The sequence below is a fragment of the Mus caroli genome, unplaced genomic scaffold, assembly GCF_978045245.1.
Source record: "Mus caroli unplaced genomic scaffold, Mus_caroli_1 scaffold_6, whole genome shotgun sequence".
Lineage (NCBI taxonomy): Eukaryota > Metazoa > Chordata > Mammalia > Rodentia > Muridae > Mus > Mus caroli.
The window spans coordinates 9,656,246-9,672,326 of NW_028227261.1; the positions used below are offsets into that span (position 1 = coordinate 9,656,246).

A 16,081-nucleotide genomic window follows, 5' to 3' on the forward strand; every position below is an offset into this window, starting at 1 on the left:
ATGAAACAGGAAATGAACTCTGTAAGCCTAATGGTAACTCAGTAGAGGGCCAATATATGAAGATACAGCATTCAAACAAACAAACAAAAAATCAGCCTGTCAATGAAACTGAAGGAGCTGGCTCAGTCGAGGAAGTCATACATCACAGAGAGGAACAAAATACTTGTTGCATGTCAGCAGAGATATTGAAAAATAAAAGTTTAATTCAAGCCTGATACAGTGGGGTAGGTCTTTCATCCTAGCTGTCAGGAGGCTCGAGCAATCAGATTTATGTGACCTAAAAGCCATTCTGGTCTCTATATCAGGACACATGAAAGTTAGGACTAGAGTGTGGGACCCTGTTTTACAAACAAACAGGAAACCCAAACAAAAAATGAGAACTTTGTTTTCTACATTCATATCAAAATCAATTTAACAAGTACAAGGATATTAGAAGACTGATTATATAGGTATGAATGAATAAATCTCCTATTGGATAATATTTTTAAAGTCGAATCCTCAGTTGGTCGCAATGTTTAGAGGAATTTAGTTGTTGGAACATTGCTGAAAAAAGTATAACACTGGGGGTTGGCTATGAGAAAAGAGAATAGATCCAAGCCATCTTAATTCTCTCTTCCTCTTTAGTGACTGGGGTTGAGGATGTGATCTTTCACCTTTCTATTTCAACAACATGGCAATGTTCTATCTGTCCTCCCTGCCATGGTTGATGGCTATCTTCTGGAAGCATGACCCAAAGTAGTCTTTTTCTTCTATTAGTTTCCTTGAACATGGTGCTTTATGAAAGCAGGCGACAAGAACCAATTACAGTAAAAGATATTCTGACTGGATTTAAGGTTGCCTTTCAGAGAGAGAATTCATGTCATATTCTGAAACCTAATCAAGAACAGGATGTATGTTAGGTCATGGGAACTATGAGGCCATTTTAAGAAATGATATCATCTAAAATCATCATAGTCTATCTATATTGTGTTCTCTCCTCTCAGTAAAAGTACATGACATAATGGTCTCACAGCATACATTTAGTTATTGTAATGTATACATTTGAGGTCTAGATGCAGGAATTTTTTTTTTCCTTTTGTTTTTCGAGACAGGGTTTCTCTGTGTAGCCTTGGCTGTCCTGGAACTCACTCTATAGAACAGGCTGGCCTCGAACTCAGAAATCTACCTGCCTCTGCCTCCCAAGTGCTGGGATTAAAGGTGTGTGCCACCATGCCCAGCAGGAATATATTTTTAAGAACAGTTTTTTGATAACAAGAATGATCCAAGTGACACATCTCAGATAGTAAAGTCATGTTTAGTAAAACTACCCTTCCAAATTCTACAGGGGTCAGTTTTGCTCAAATATGAACCCTGTAACTATATTGTCTACAATTGGGTGTCAACAGCCTGACTCTAGTCTAAAATACTCAGTTGGGATTGTAATGTTTCTACTATTCTAGAACAAAGAAATAGAGTATGGAAGACCAAATACAAGAATGACTTAAAGGCCAAAAGTAGTGGCACAGCCCTTTAATCCTCTAGCACTTGGGAGGCAGAGGCAGGCAGATTTCTAAGTTCAAGGCCAGCCTGGTCTACAGAGTGAGTTCCAGGACAGCCAGGCCTATACAGAGAAACACTGTCTTTAAAAGAAAAGAAAAGAAAACAAAACAAAAACCAACAACAAAAAAAGAATAGGATACAGAGACAAAGTATTCTCAACTGAGGAATCTTGAATGGCTGAGAAGCACCTAAAGAAATGACATTCTTAGTCATCAGGGAAATGCAAATAGATCAAAACTCAGGTAACAGTAGATGCTGGTTAGGATGTGGAGAAAGGGGAAGATAATGCTGCTCCATTGCTGGTGGGATTTGTTGCAAGCTGGTATGACCACTCTGGAAAACAGTCTGGTGGTTCCTCAGAAAATTGGAAATAGTCTACTTGAGGATCCAGCTATACCAATCATAAGCATATATCCAAAAGATGATCCAACATATGACAAGTATGCATGCTCCAATATGTTCAAAGGAGATTTCTTTATAATAGCCAGGAGCTGGAAACAACCCAGATGTCCTTTAACACGGGAATTGATACAGATAATGTGGTACATTTACAGAAAGGGGTACCACTCAGCTATTTAAAAAAAAATGACTTCATTAAATTTGTAGGCAGGTGGACGGAACTAGAAAATGTCATCCTAAGAAGGATACACATTGTATGCAGTCACTGATAAGTGGATATTAGCCCCAAAGCTTGGAATACCCAAGATACAACTCACAGACAATATGAAACCATATGAAACTTAACAAGGACTGTGGATGCTTCAGTCTTACTTAGGAGAAAAATTATAAAGGGAAGTAAAGGGAGGGAGGGACGGGGATGGGGAGGAGGGGACAGAAATGGGGTGGAGGGAGTATCAGGAGTGGGAGGAGACAGGGGAGAAGTACAGAGAGTCAGAAAATTGAATGGAGGTGTGTAGCACTGCGGGGTGTGGAACTGGGTGTAGCCAATAGAAAGTCCCAGATGCCAGGAAAGCAAGAGTTCCCCAGGACCCAAGTGTGATGACATTAGCTGAAATACCCAACAAAGGGGGTTCTGAACCTGTAGAGACCATATCCAGTGCATAGGCAAGGACCACAGTTGAAGAAAAGGGCCATCCACCCATCTCAAGATTTTTAACCCAGAATGGTTCCTTTCTAAAGGAAATGCAGGGACAAAGAATGGATCAGAAACTGAAGAAATGGCCATCAAGAGACTGCCCCACCTATGGATCCATCCAATCTTCAGACACCAACCCCAGACACTATTACAGATGCCAAGATGCACTTGCTGATAGGAGCCTGGTAGAGCTATCCCCTGAGGCTATGCCACAGTCTGACCAATACAAATGCATTTGTGGTGCTTGCAAATAACCATCAGACTGAGCACAGGAACCCCAAAGCAAATTAAGTTACACATGAGACCTTCCTTCCACACTAATATAAAAGGACAAAACTCAATCCAAAGTGGAAATTCGTAATCGATATATTTTTTGAGCATCATTTACAATAGATTACCTTTGAGATTTGCAGGTCTTCAGTCCATGGAAATTGCACAGAAAATATAATGGTATTATATATGTGAAAAGACCAAACTGTTAAATACTCCTCATCCCAGAAGAAAATGAAGAGCATAGAAAAAAATCCTTATAGATAACATGACCACATGTAGATTACAGAACTATGGAATGGTTTGAATGAAAACGGAGTTTTCAAAGAAATGTGGACAGCACACTGACCTGTGGAGTGTTTACGAGAGAACTCATTCTTTTTCTTTTTCCTCTCCCAGTTTCAAATATTGGAACTCTTCTTGAAGTTTCACAACAGGGTTTGAAAAATACAAAAATGAAATTACTACAACTACGTAATAGACAATAATAAACCACATAAAAGGACATTAAATGCAAGATGATACAAAGAATCTTGTCGACACTTCTACAGACATGAGAGCATGGAGTGACATATTTAGTGTAGTAAGGAATATAAGTATAATCTGAGGACTCTTTCTGACTTCAGTGGGCACCTGGCATAAACACAAAGCATATGCATCCAGGCTGTAAAACACTATTATCAGGGTTGTTATTGAGAACTTATCTTCCTGGGACTAGAGTCGAGGACAAATGGCTAGTTCCTACCATGAATGATGCCTAGAGTTGAATGGTGTTTCATTAGACATCATACTAGAATACAATACCTAATCCTTTGAGGAGATTACATTTCATTCTCCCAGGTAGATACAGTATATCTATGTTCTATGTGTGTCCTGTTGTCTTGGTGCCTCATTAGTTTACATTGAAACTGGGGCATAGCAGATGATGGAATGCTGTAGAAAGTCATACACAATTAATGGGAACTAACAGGGAAAACAATGATATCCTAGGAAGAAGTGAACAAGAAAACTGTCTATGTCCTAACACTAGGCAGGCATTAAGCAAGTGTGGAAACCCAGACCTGCAGAGTGTCTTCTAACACTGTCTGAGAACTAAATAGGTGCAGCACTGAATTCACAAATTTTGTTAGAAAATCCCACAATCATCTTACACAGAGAATATTACAGAATACAGAAAGAAAGGGAATGTGGTGCAGTCATCACACAAAGCTGTCTGTACCGGGATGCAAAAGCAAATGACCATAGAAATATGCATGAATAAAATAATAAAATTCTCTATAATGGATATAGAAAATGAACTCCACTTGATTTCATGCCATAGATGCAATACTGTTTCAAGAAGCACAAACCAAATAACTCAAGGCACAAAGTACATACAATCAGTGAGAGAAGGCTCTCAATCATGTCATTATATCTACAAAAGGCCTACAAAATATCATAGTGGATCACTATGAAAGCTCTGAAGAATGTGGAAGAGAAAGAACATCACTCAGAGGTCCTGAGTTCAATTCCCAGCAACCACATGGTGGTTCATAAACATCTTTAATGGGATCTTATGTCCTCTTTTGGTGTGTCTGAAGACAGTGACAGTGCACACACATACATGAAATAAATAAATCTTTTTTTTAAAAAAGAGCAAGAAAATCACTGAGTCTAATGAACATCATAGCCATCATCCTAATTCTATCACTACAGAAACTGAAGACATCTATCATCATTCTATCCTACTAACTAGAGAGACAAGGATGTGCAAAGCCTCCACACTAATTTTGTACAAACACCATTCACCTGAAAATGCTAGCACCAGGAGAATTAGATAGCAGAGATTAAAGAAATCTTTAGGGGCTTTGTAATATCTGCAATAGCAAAGAAACCAGATAATACAAATACTCTACCAGAATGTTTCCCTGTAAATATTCTAACAGCTGTAATATGCATAAAAAATGTAGATAATCCCTAATTCATGTGATGGAAAATTGAGTGGTAAGAAGAATTTATGTACAACAGAAATGTAGATACGGAGAAAAATATAATGCTGTCCTAAATTCACAATATGTAAATCTCTACAACCCAGGCATTTGAAGACAACATCAAGTGGGCTAGAAAAAGTAGGCATAGGAATGCATAAATATTCAGGGAATAATCAGGACATTTTTGCAGAGCATGTCACTTTATGAATCCTGCCTGTGACATACAGGCTGAGTATTGTCAACTTTACAGCAACAGATCCTAAATTTCTGCCCCAGTAAGAGATGTTGGGCCTTAGTTTCAACAATAATAAAAACATGGAATGAATGTATATCATGGAATTATTTAGTCTATGTGTATAACAGGAAAAGTACATCTTCCATCTCATGGAGACTGAACAAGAGCTCATTCTAGGATGGAAAGAATAACCCATGGTTTCACAGCCACCAAGAAGTTGATAGGAACACTAAGGCTTTGACTTTAAAACTTGACACTGGCATTTCCTCAAATTCACATCTGATTCTGAACAGTCTTTATTCTGTCCTTATCAGCCTTCCAGTCCATTTTTACTATCACTTCTTTCATCCCAATATTTTGAAAGTGGACAAACTATAATAGTAATGTGTAGTGTGTTCAGACCCTGGGACTCTTGAGTACAAGAACATAGCATTCTAGCTTAGCATTCCCTAGGGAAGGCTATTACAGATTGGCTTTCTCTACTCCCAGATGTTTCTGGCTTTTGTCACATCGAAGTGCTATAACAATGTACATCTCTTTTCTTATCGTCTTGTCCTGTCCATTACAATCAATGTTGCAATATTACAGTAGCATACAATACTAATAAATATTTACACATAGATTAGAATCAAGAGTGAATGGAATAATATTTTTCAAGCCCTGAGAGAAAATAACTGGCAATCCAAAGTAAGTGACTACTAGTATTGACAGTATATAAAGTAAATTTGAATGTAGTAATTCATTAGGACATGTTTTTTAGTCAAAAACCTACTTAGAGCCGGGCAGTGGTGGAGCACGCCTTTAATCCCAGCATTTGGGAGGTAGAGGTAGGTGGATTTCTGAGTTTGAGGCCAGCCTGGTCTATGGAGTGAGTTCCAGGACAGCCAGGACTGCAGAGAAACCCTGTCTCATAAAACCAAACAACAACAGCAAAAAGAAACCAAACAAACAAACAAACAAAAAACCTACTTAGAAAATGAACTGATGAAATTATGCACAAAAGAATAAGGCATCCAGGCATGGTGGCACTCACTGTTAATCTCAGCCCTTGGGAGGCAGAGGCAGGCGGATTTCTAAATTCAAGGTCAGCCTGGTCTTCCCAGGACAGCCAGGGCTACGCAGAAAAACCCTGTCTCAAAAACAAAAACAAAAACATAACAAAACAATACAAAAAAAAATAATGCAGACATTTTTCATGAGGTCATAGGAAATAAGAAATTTCTTGGTAAGAATGAATAAATAGAAGGGAACTAGTAAGTATTCCTCATATACAACACAGTAAAGCTCTATCCCACACACAGAATTGAGAACAAAGTGAACCATGCTTTACCACCTACACTGCCAGCAAAATCTTCCAGATTAAAAATCCTAAGGAACATAATCTCATAAAGAACAGAATGTCATCAACCGATCTTCAAAGGACATTATAATAAAGTCCCTAGTAGAAGTCAGAAAAAATGAAACAGATATATTCATACTGAAGAGTAGTATATGTGGATCTTGGTTTTAATTTAAGAAAGAAGAAATTGTATAGAACTAAACTGACATCACACTGGGTAGTATTCACTTTAATCCAAAATAACAAAAGTACAGTTTATATATAGAAGAACAAACACACCCATGTTTGAAAGCAATGTCTAATTGAATGACAGAAAATATGGAATATCAGAGAAAGATCTGACAGACTAGGATATGCCCAACTTTGCTGTAATGAGAGTGCAAAGAGAAGTTACTTGAGACAGAGAAAGACAGTACAGGAAGAAGAGAATAATAAAGGAATACAGTAGAGTGCATGGGCTGCAGTTGAGAGAGTAGAGCCACAGAGAGGGAGAAGGACACAGTTTTACTGGGAGAGTTTTACAGAGGCAGATTGAAGATAGAACATGCTAGGCATGGGCAAAGACAGAATGAGCAGGAGAAAGAGGAGCCAAAGGATTACAAAAATTTTCAACAGTTAATTTAAGGCCTAGTGGAACAATTCTGGGTCTGAGAGAACTCAGCTGGGAAAGGAGTGTGAGGTGGAAAAACAGAATTGAATCAGCCAGGTAAGCATTGAGAAGGAATAAGAAAGGGGGAGCTTATTCAGCAGCAAATTTCAGAGGCTGAAAACACACCAGGCCTAGATAATACTGTATGGAGAGTAGAAGCTTACATGACTAGGCCTAGGTTAATAGATGTACGCAGGAATCCTCCCAAATTACAGTGATGGTAGGAAAATGAAACTTACTTATACAGCCCTGTGGTAAAAAGTAGACACTGCTCAGTATAAAAGCTCTCAAGAATATAAGAAACATACCTCAGAAATAAGGCAAGCAGACTCAAAACTAAAGCAAACAGGACAGAGAAGGTCAACAATAATTATTCCACTCTAATTGGGACTAATGCAACCCAGAACATCAATAAGAACACAGGTCAAGGACAGGAAAACATTTAGAGTGGAGAGAATACGTGATTCAGAAAGCAAGTAGACCTTCTGGAGAAAACCACCTCATATCAGACCATTCACTCTCAGCAGACATCTTACAAACCGTGGCGGTAATTTTCAAAGTAACAAAAACTGCTAGGCAAATTGGGGCAGGAAGCAGAGTTATCAATATCATACTCAGGTTTGCAACCTGCTTTCTACAATCGGAATCTGCCAGACAAGACATGGAAATTTTTATGATACTAGCAAGAATATCTGTGGGTAATATAAGGTTTTATGGTTCAAGGTCCACAAGAAAAAAAAATACATAGGATACAGTGAAAATCTGCCTGAAAATTCATAAGGAAGGTCACAGGCCCTAGGAGAGAATCTACTGCTGACATTTGCTCTATGTATAAATTGCCCTTGTCACAACCATAGCCTAATGATGCTTTCAATCTGGGTAAAAGCAACTTTGATTACAATGGGCAACAGCAATTTCCCAGCATCAAAATTAATTAAATATTGACATCAAGTGAAGCCTGACAGCACTGCCAACCATGGGAAATCCATATCATCACATCTAATACTATTCTTTTCCAGAATCATTAAGGAAATAGAATCTGGCAAAATCAAATTCATGTCCTCTTTCTACTCACAGGTGAGCCCCACTCCACCCCATGTTCAATACCTCTAACATACCTGGATCCTTTGTGAGAGTCTCCTTGACCTTAACCATCCGGTGCTCTTAGTGTTGATTTACACTTATGCACATTTGGCTGAGCATATGAATACCTGAAAATGGGAAAATATTATTCAGAATGAACCTGGAACTTTTCATGAAACACAAATGAGAGATGTCAATACCAGATAAAAGGATAAACATGAGGGAAAGAGAAGAAATTATGAAAATGTCTCTTTTTCTCTGAGTATTTCAGTTTCCCCTAGAGATGTGCAAGTCAGTCACACAGTTAACACACATACAGAGTCATTTTCCAAGCAACACAGAAGAGGATCAGGGAAGACTGGAAGTAAACTATTCTAATCCACACAATCCAGACAGTTGGACTTCTCCAACAAGAGGTCTGTGAAAAAAAGCCCTGAGTGCAGGTTCTAAGCATTCCCACACCTGCAAAAAGTCCACAGTGTAGAACCAACAAACCATGAGTGTGCGTGGGCTTTTCATGAAGCAAGGAGTCATTTTTCTTATGTAAGTGAGCAATTGTAATTACTCAAAAGGTCTGTCTAATTTTGTCTTAATCCATAGTAAGTTTTCCACTTATAAAAATATCTTTGCCTGAAATCAATCTCTCACAGCATGCTGGGCAGAACCTTGGAAGGATTCAAAGAAATTCAGGAGGAATGGCTAACTGGGGTGTCTGTTAACATATCAATAAAGTCATAGTTAGGTAGGTGTTTTCTTGGCTCCTGGTTATTTCTTGACCTGCCCCTCTATCCTCCATATCATCCTCAATTCCCCTCCCCCCACCTGATGGCCTGGTGCAGTTTGGAACCAGCCAGATATCTCTGAATGCTTTCTCCCTCAGACTGAAATGCCAAAAATTAACTGCACCACCAGCACAAGAACCAGGTATCTTTGTGCATTGCTGCAAGTTGCATGTCTTAGGAAAATAATAAAGCCTCATGGGAAACTACAGTGGCGTATTAAACAGCCTGTAGCATGTGACCAAATTCATCTCTTGGTCAGGATGTATTATTTTATAAAACTTGCCCACATGGTACAATTAGTTTTTCTCTGGCGACACTCAGGGTTGACAGAACCTACTATGTATCTTCTCCTCAGCTGTACCTTGCTGCAATCCTGTCTTCATGTTTTATTCAAACCTAACGTGTAACATTAATAACTGAGCCTATGAAGACACATTTCTCAATGCTGTATTTACATCAAAGACTGCATATACCTCAGTGTTAAACTAACGGAGACTATAACTTTGCTAGGTTAATATTAATATGTACAGTGACATGACAGTTAAAAAGTGAAACATAAAAACAAAAAGTAGGCCTTTAGGGACAGGCTTAATAATAAGATCTTTGTGACTCAATGCCCCAAAGTTATGCTAACCATAAAACAGAAATTGGATTACAGGAGCTTTATAAAGGCTTTTGCAAAGGCAAACCTCCCGGTGTACAAACTCCAGATGCAGCCAAGGATCTCCGAGGATATTTTAGAAAAATATTCTGGCAACCATAAGATTGAGTAAAGCATTACCATGAACCCAATTCACAGGATCTCAAACTTCCTGATAATGGTAAGATAGCCACAACAGAATTGTGAGAGTTGCGGCAGGAAATGAACCCTTGCTCCACACCCCTGCCCTACTCCTGCCCATTTCCCAGTCCAACAGCTCCTCTGACCTGGAAGGTGACAGGACCAGCTGCTGAATGTCCTAGGAGGGGCAACTGCAGCTTAAGGAAGTTTTCCGGTCCGCAAATACTGAATTGTGAGAATGGCGGCAGAAAATGCACCCCTGCTCCACACCGCTGCCAAGCTCCTGCCCGTTTCCCAGTCCAACAGCTCCTCTGACCTGGAAGGTGACAGGACCAGCTCCCAAATGTCCTACGAGGCCAGCAAAACAACTGCTGCTTAAGAAAGTTTTCAGGTACCGCAAATACTAGGCACTAGTCTCCCGCCAGGACTTCCTGACCACGAGGCAGCCAAGAGGATTAAACCGCGGAACTTCCCTTCTTTTTGCCTAGCCCCGCCTTTTGGACCCGCCCAAAATTCAACAGCTTCCTGGAATTCTTCTAAGCCCACCTACTTATGGACCCTTTAATTAATTACCTTCCCACTTCTTCAAGGCAATTTTTGTTGTTTTGGATTTTTGCTTGCTTGCTTCCTTGCTTGCTTCCTTGCTTGTTCCTTTGCTTTTAATTTTTCTTTTTCTTAAACTCATCACACACTCCCCATCAGGAACCACTCCTCCAACTCTGTTGCAGGCTGCCTGCCACACAACTTCCCAGGACCTATTCTGCACAGATTCTTCACAAAGTTGCTGCCAGACTAGACCAGAGCTGGATGTAGTAGGACACTGCATCTGGGTTCTGAACCCTTCAGATACAATGGATCCTGTCTAACTTCTCATATTGTGCGTGTAGCCCTCTGGGCTATAAATGCACAAAATTAAGCAGTCCCTTTGAATTCTGATGCTCAGAACAGATACCCAAAACAAACAAAAACGTAGATAAAATGTCCTTGGCTCAAACCACAAACCATAAAGGTATCCAATAAGGAGCACAATTTATGTGATATCCAAGACAAAGTGGAAAACCCACAGTCATGATCAAGGACATTAAAGTTTGTAAACCATGTGAATCCACTCAGACAGGAACAAAATGAATCTTGGGCAAGAAAATAATACCAGATGCCTGAAGGAAATAAGGACAATATAAAATATTAAAATTAAGTTCAATAGGTGCTTAGAAATGCCAAAAAAAAAAAAAATCCTGAAGAGAAAATGCAGTGAGGAAAATAAAAACGATACATAGAGAACCTGTGGGAGAGAGATTATCAGACTTAAAGAAAAAGTAGAGGAGGTGGATGCCTCAATCAAAGAAAATGGTGAATTAAAATGATGTTAGGTCAAGGCACAATATTATTTACTGCTTGAAGGATGAGGCAATAAAGAGAAACTCCTTCAGAAAACTGTCCTGATCGTTGTCAAAAAAAAAAAAGTAAGGACAGGAAGTAAGAAAGAAGAAAGAGAGAGAGAGAGCAAGAGAGAGAGAGAGAAAGAAAGAAAGAAAGAAAGAAAGAAAGAAAGAAAGAAAGAAAGAAAGAAAGAAAGAAAACGGGAACAAAATTACAATACATATGCACTGTTTATTCATACATAGTTAGATTGTTCCCTGTAACACTCTATGACACCCATGCATGTCAGTATAAGTGGGGGAAAGGAGACTCGAGATTTACCCAAGTCTCATTAGACTATTGCTAGGAAGTCAACTCTTTTCATGATTATAATGAGTTCCAGAATTCTCATGTGACCTCATAGGTTCAAAACCTGTTGTGATGATTATGAGAGGTTAAAATGGATTCTAGCTCAGCATGGAGGAGAGCTCAGAAGCACAAGCCCAAACCTGGGGTCTGACTTTAAAGAACAGGGTTCTGTACCCATGGACACCTTTCAGATGACAGGGCTACTTGTTTCCCATTGGGGTGAATTTTAGTTTTTCCCATATTGTAGTTCTGCTAAAAAAAAAGTCACAAGCTAATTGATTCCTCATATGTGAATAGATTAAACATACTGGTGATTAATAATGCATCTGTGTTGAGTTAAGGAAAGAAATGAAAGCCTTTTCCTCAGAGGCATTTAACTGAGTGTGAGTACAAAGTTGAATTCTCTACTTCATGTTCCCTGTGCTTCCATCCTCTGTGTGTCTGTTCAGTTAGTTTAAATCTGTAACTTCCTGAATGCTGCTTGTGTAGCTCTCCCTTTCTGTCTGCCTTTTGTCTCCATGTTTGTGTCTATCTGTGTAATCTGTTGTCTGTTTGTATCTCTCTGACTGGCCTTGAGAGAAAGCTTTGGAGTGCTTCTAGAACATCAAGGGAACCATCACATGGGGAAAGAATGGGATAGTGAATAGTAATATTTTATAAAGGATTAGGTAACTGGCTCCAAGTGGTCAAGTGGTCAAGACAACAGACATTTATAAACATGACTTTTGTCAACCAAAACCCATAACTGTATATGCATTTTTGAACTATGTTTTAAGCCTCTGTATTTCATTCTTTCATCAAATGACACTCATGCAGTTTCTGAGCAGGACTTGAAAAAGTACATAAATTACCATTGTATCTATGCATCAAGTTAGGTTTTAAAAGTTGATATCAAGAGAAGTCCAAAGAGAATAATGTTAGTTTTTACGTTGTTCTTTGAAAAGTGGGCTAAACCCTCAAGTTGAATAAACAGTAGGATCACAGCTTTAAATCTTAAATTTCTTCAAGTTGCCTTAATTCTGGTTGTGAGGTCCAGGAAAATTCCCCATCTATTACAAGGTAAGATGTTTTATATAATACATTGTCACACATATGGTTCTGCCAATGCATAGGAAAGCACCATGGAGCATGGACCCCATGGAGTCCTGCTGGATGTAGTCTTAGTAAGATGTTCACAAAACAAAACAAAACAAAAAAAATTTTTTTAAAGTACCAGCTAATTATAAGTGTATGAAGGTGTTTCAAATGAAGTCTCTGAATTCTGAAAGAGATGGAGTTCCAGTTGATCTTGTCTTTTCCACTGTGTTACATCAAGAAAGTTGCTAGCCAAAGTGGTTTCATAAAAATATCCAAAGAATGCTGGCCACTGACAACAAAAGGGGTTGCTTTTCACAAACTGACAATAAGTCTTCATTGCTAAAGACAGGGCTGACACAAAACACTGTATATAAAAAGGTCAAACTGGTGTCAAGAACATTGACTTTTATGTTCCAGTGTCCTCCTTCTGGAAGGTGTTTTGAAACGTACAGAAGGTGAAATACATACACAGAACCAACCAAAAAGACGTTGATCTACAATTTTTCCTTCCAGCAAAATATGCTTAGGGCAATGATGTCATGAATTTACTGGGAATAACCAATCTATGTCTAATTTGACTTAAATACCAAAAGCACTCTGGTTAAATGCTATATATCTATATACACAAGTGTGTGTGGACATGCGTATATTGGGAGTGTTTGTGGACACAGCAGTGTTATAAATAATTACAAGGTTTCTATATAGTGTAAAGCATAAAACTTTCATTGGAGCAGTCTCCCAGCTATCATTTAGATTTAAGACAATTCAAGCCTATGACCTCATACATAGATACCACTTAACCTCTCTCCTGCTCCGTTCTCATCTATCTGTTCTCTTCTCTGTCTCCCACTAAATCTCCTACATCTGCATTCTCCTCTCTACATCTCTTTTAATATCCAGAAATTCAGCCCTCCAATTCTTGTCCCAGGAATTGGATGTCAGGTTTTTTCTTCAAAGCAATCAGGTGTGAAACATCACCAGAACTTCTCTGCCTCAAGCAGCCTTGAGGCAATCCAGAGAGCTGCTTACCATTCAAGTATGTCAGCAGGGGTGAGAGGAGTATTTACAAATGTAAAGCTGGTGATGGACCATAGAAATGACAATATCAAGATCCTGCTAGCACTTAGTTCTCTGCCAATAAAAATTTGAAAATACAGACACACCCACTGAAAAGGTTAGGAAATTCACCTCAATACATGTGGAGAATCCAAGCAGGCCAGAAGAGGAAATTGGGGCCCACAGGTTGGAATGTCACTTTGATGTAGAGTAGTCTGACCTCAAATGAAGAGGAATACACCTGCCACAGTGTTCTGATTGCTGGAATTATGTCAGCAACACTTGCAAGTTTTATGTCTATAGAGTCAAGCAATGTAATCACACTTTGTATATCTCCACAACATAATTTATATTCTAGAAAACATCTTTTGACTGTCTTTCCATTTACACTAACACAACATTAACATCCTACGAACTAGAAACAACCATAAAATATATTTTTTCTGTAGAGGGCAAAGGAAATTATGGTCAAGAATAAGCTCTAAGTTAACCAGGAATGTAAAACCACAGCGTTTTCTCTTCAGTGCAAGAGAAGTACACTTTTTTTTTTTTTAACCAGAAGTAAAAGAGTGGATGTAGTAAGCAGGTTGGTGACCTGTGGTAGATTGTAGTGGCAGACCACACCTGGAAGCCCCAGACTATTAAATTGTCCCAGACAATCATCCTAGATCATTGTTTCTCCAGCAGTACAAACCATCCTTGGGGGATATAGGACATGTACCTTACAGCTTGGTGTCCTCTACACTGTATGCTTGATCCTCCTCTAGGCTCTTTAGTTTTAGAATCCAACTTTAAAGAAAGACTCACATGTACTTTGCAAAAGACCTTTGAAGTAGCCACACATTCATCTTCATTGTATATAGACAATTGAGACAATTATTACCAAAAAATTTCTTTCCAAAATTATACTGTGCTTACTTGTTCCTAAAATAAACAACCCTGAGATCAGAATCTTGAAATTTCACTCAGCATTGGCAACTGAGTCTACCGGGAAAACTTATAGTTTACTTCCCAGTTTTAATAACTCAGAAACTCCTTATTTTACTCAAATTCAGAACATAAAATCCAGGCAATCTCCAACCAGTGCTATTTCCAATTCTGAAAATCCTTCCCCCACACCCACCCCCAAAAATTAAACTATGCAAAGCCTGCCTCCCACTCATTTCTCTTGGGCTTCTCACCTGAACAGAGGCAGCCTCCTTGTAGTGTTTTCCCAATAAATTTCTTGTGTGTGGTTCATTGTTCCATGGGACGTTGTGGTATATCATGGCTTCTGTCTGTCAGGAGACCTTTTACTTCAAAACTGTTCACATATTCACTGGGAAAGATTTTCCCTGATTGCTGCTAGAATTTCATTGGCAATAACCCACAAAACAACCACAACCAGTGTAGAAATATTTATAGAGTGGTATTGAACTAGATTTCTTTTGGTCTCATGGCTTGTTATTCTACCAGACCTAGTATTTGCAGAGACCCTCATACTTATATCACCTAACCAGTAAACATCAATCATAGTCTTTCATTCTGACTAATGAACTCAGTTTAGAGCACAAAATTTCTTCCCTTTGAAATTTTAGCTTTTTGATGTTTTTCATTTATAATGACCTATAGAGAATATACTTTACCAGAAGGCAGCAAAATGTTTCACAGAAAAATGCAGAAACGACCAGAAATTTGAGACTATAATTTGTGAGGTACAACTATTAATGCCTACACATGAACTATTAATGATGATGTTCATGCTGTGAATAAATTTCAGTAAAAGAACACTCTGAGCCAGGCATGTTGGCCCATGACTTTTAATCCCATCACTCAGGAAGCAGAGGCAGGCGGATTTCTGAGTTTGAGGCCAACCTGGTCTACAAAGTAAGGTCCAAGACAGCCAGGGCTATAAAGAGAAACCCTGTTTCAAAAAAAAAAAAAAACAATAACAAACAAACAAACAAAAAATAACCAAAAAACAAAACCACTCTGAAATCCAGAACCAAGATCTACTTGGCCAAAAGTTTAACGGAAAAAAATCCCAGTCTATGGTTTGCCTCATGATAAAAATGACCGAGTTTGAATGGCCTGTGAATATCATGAAGCCAAGGAAAGAGAAGATGAGAGAAATGGGCAGAATGTAGATGAGAGGGTACTTACTGGCTTTCCAAATGGAAGGTGCTGTGTTATTCACAAAAATCCCAAGAATCAGACCTCTGAAGGCAGGGAAACATAGACGCATATAGGCAAAATCCATTCTCAAAGGGTCTCCATAGGCCAGAGATGTCAAAGGTGTATGGATGCAATAGTAATCTATGCTCTGTGATGGTGTGCCAATCCTCTGAACACTTCACGCAATAATAAGCATGTGATGGAGAAAAGACATTATCATCGCTGGGAATGGTGGCACACGCCTTCAATCCCAGCACTTGGGAGGCAGAAGCAGGGGAATTTATGAGTCCTAGGCCAGCCTGGTCTACAAAGTGAGTTCCAG

General features: G+C 38.9%; 1 protein-coding gene across 1 annotated transcript in view; it reads left to right on the plus strand.

Moving 5' to 3' along the window:
- LOC110287984 (uncharacterized) overlaps positions 1-16,081 on the plus strand; it is a 517,828-nt gene that overhangs the window by 149,219 nt on the left and 352,528 nt on the right. The gene's annotated exons all lie outside the window — the stretch shown is intronic.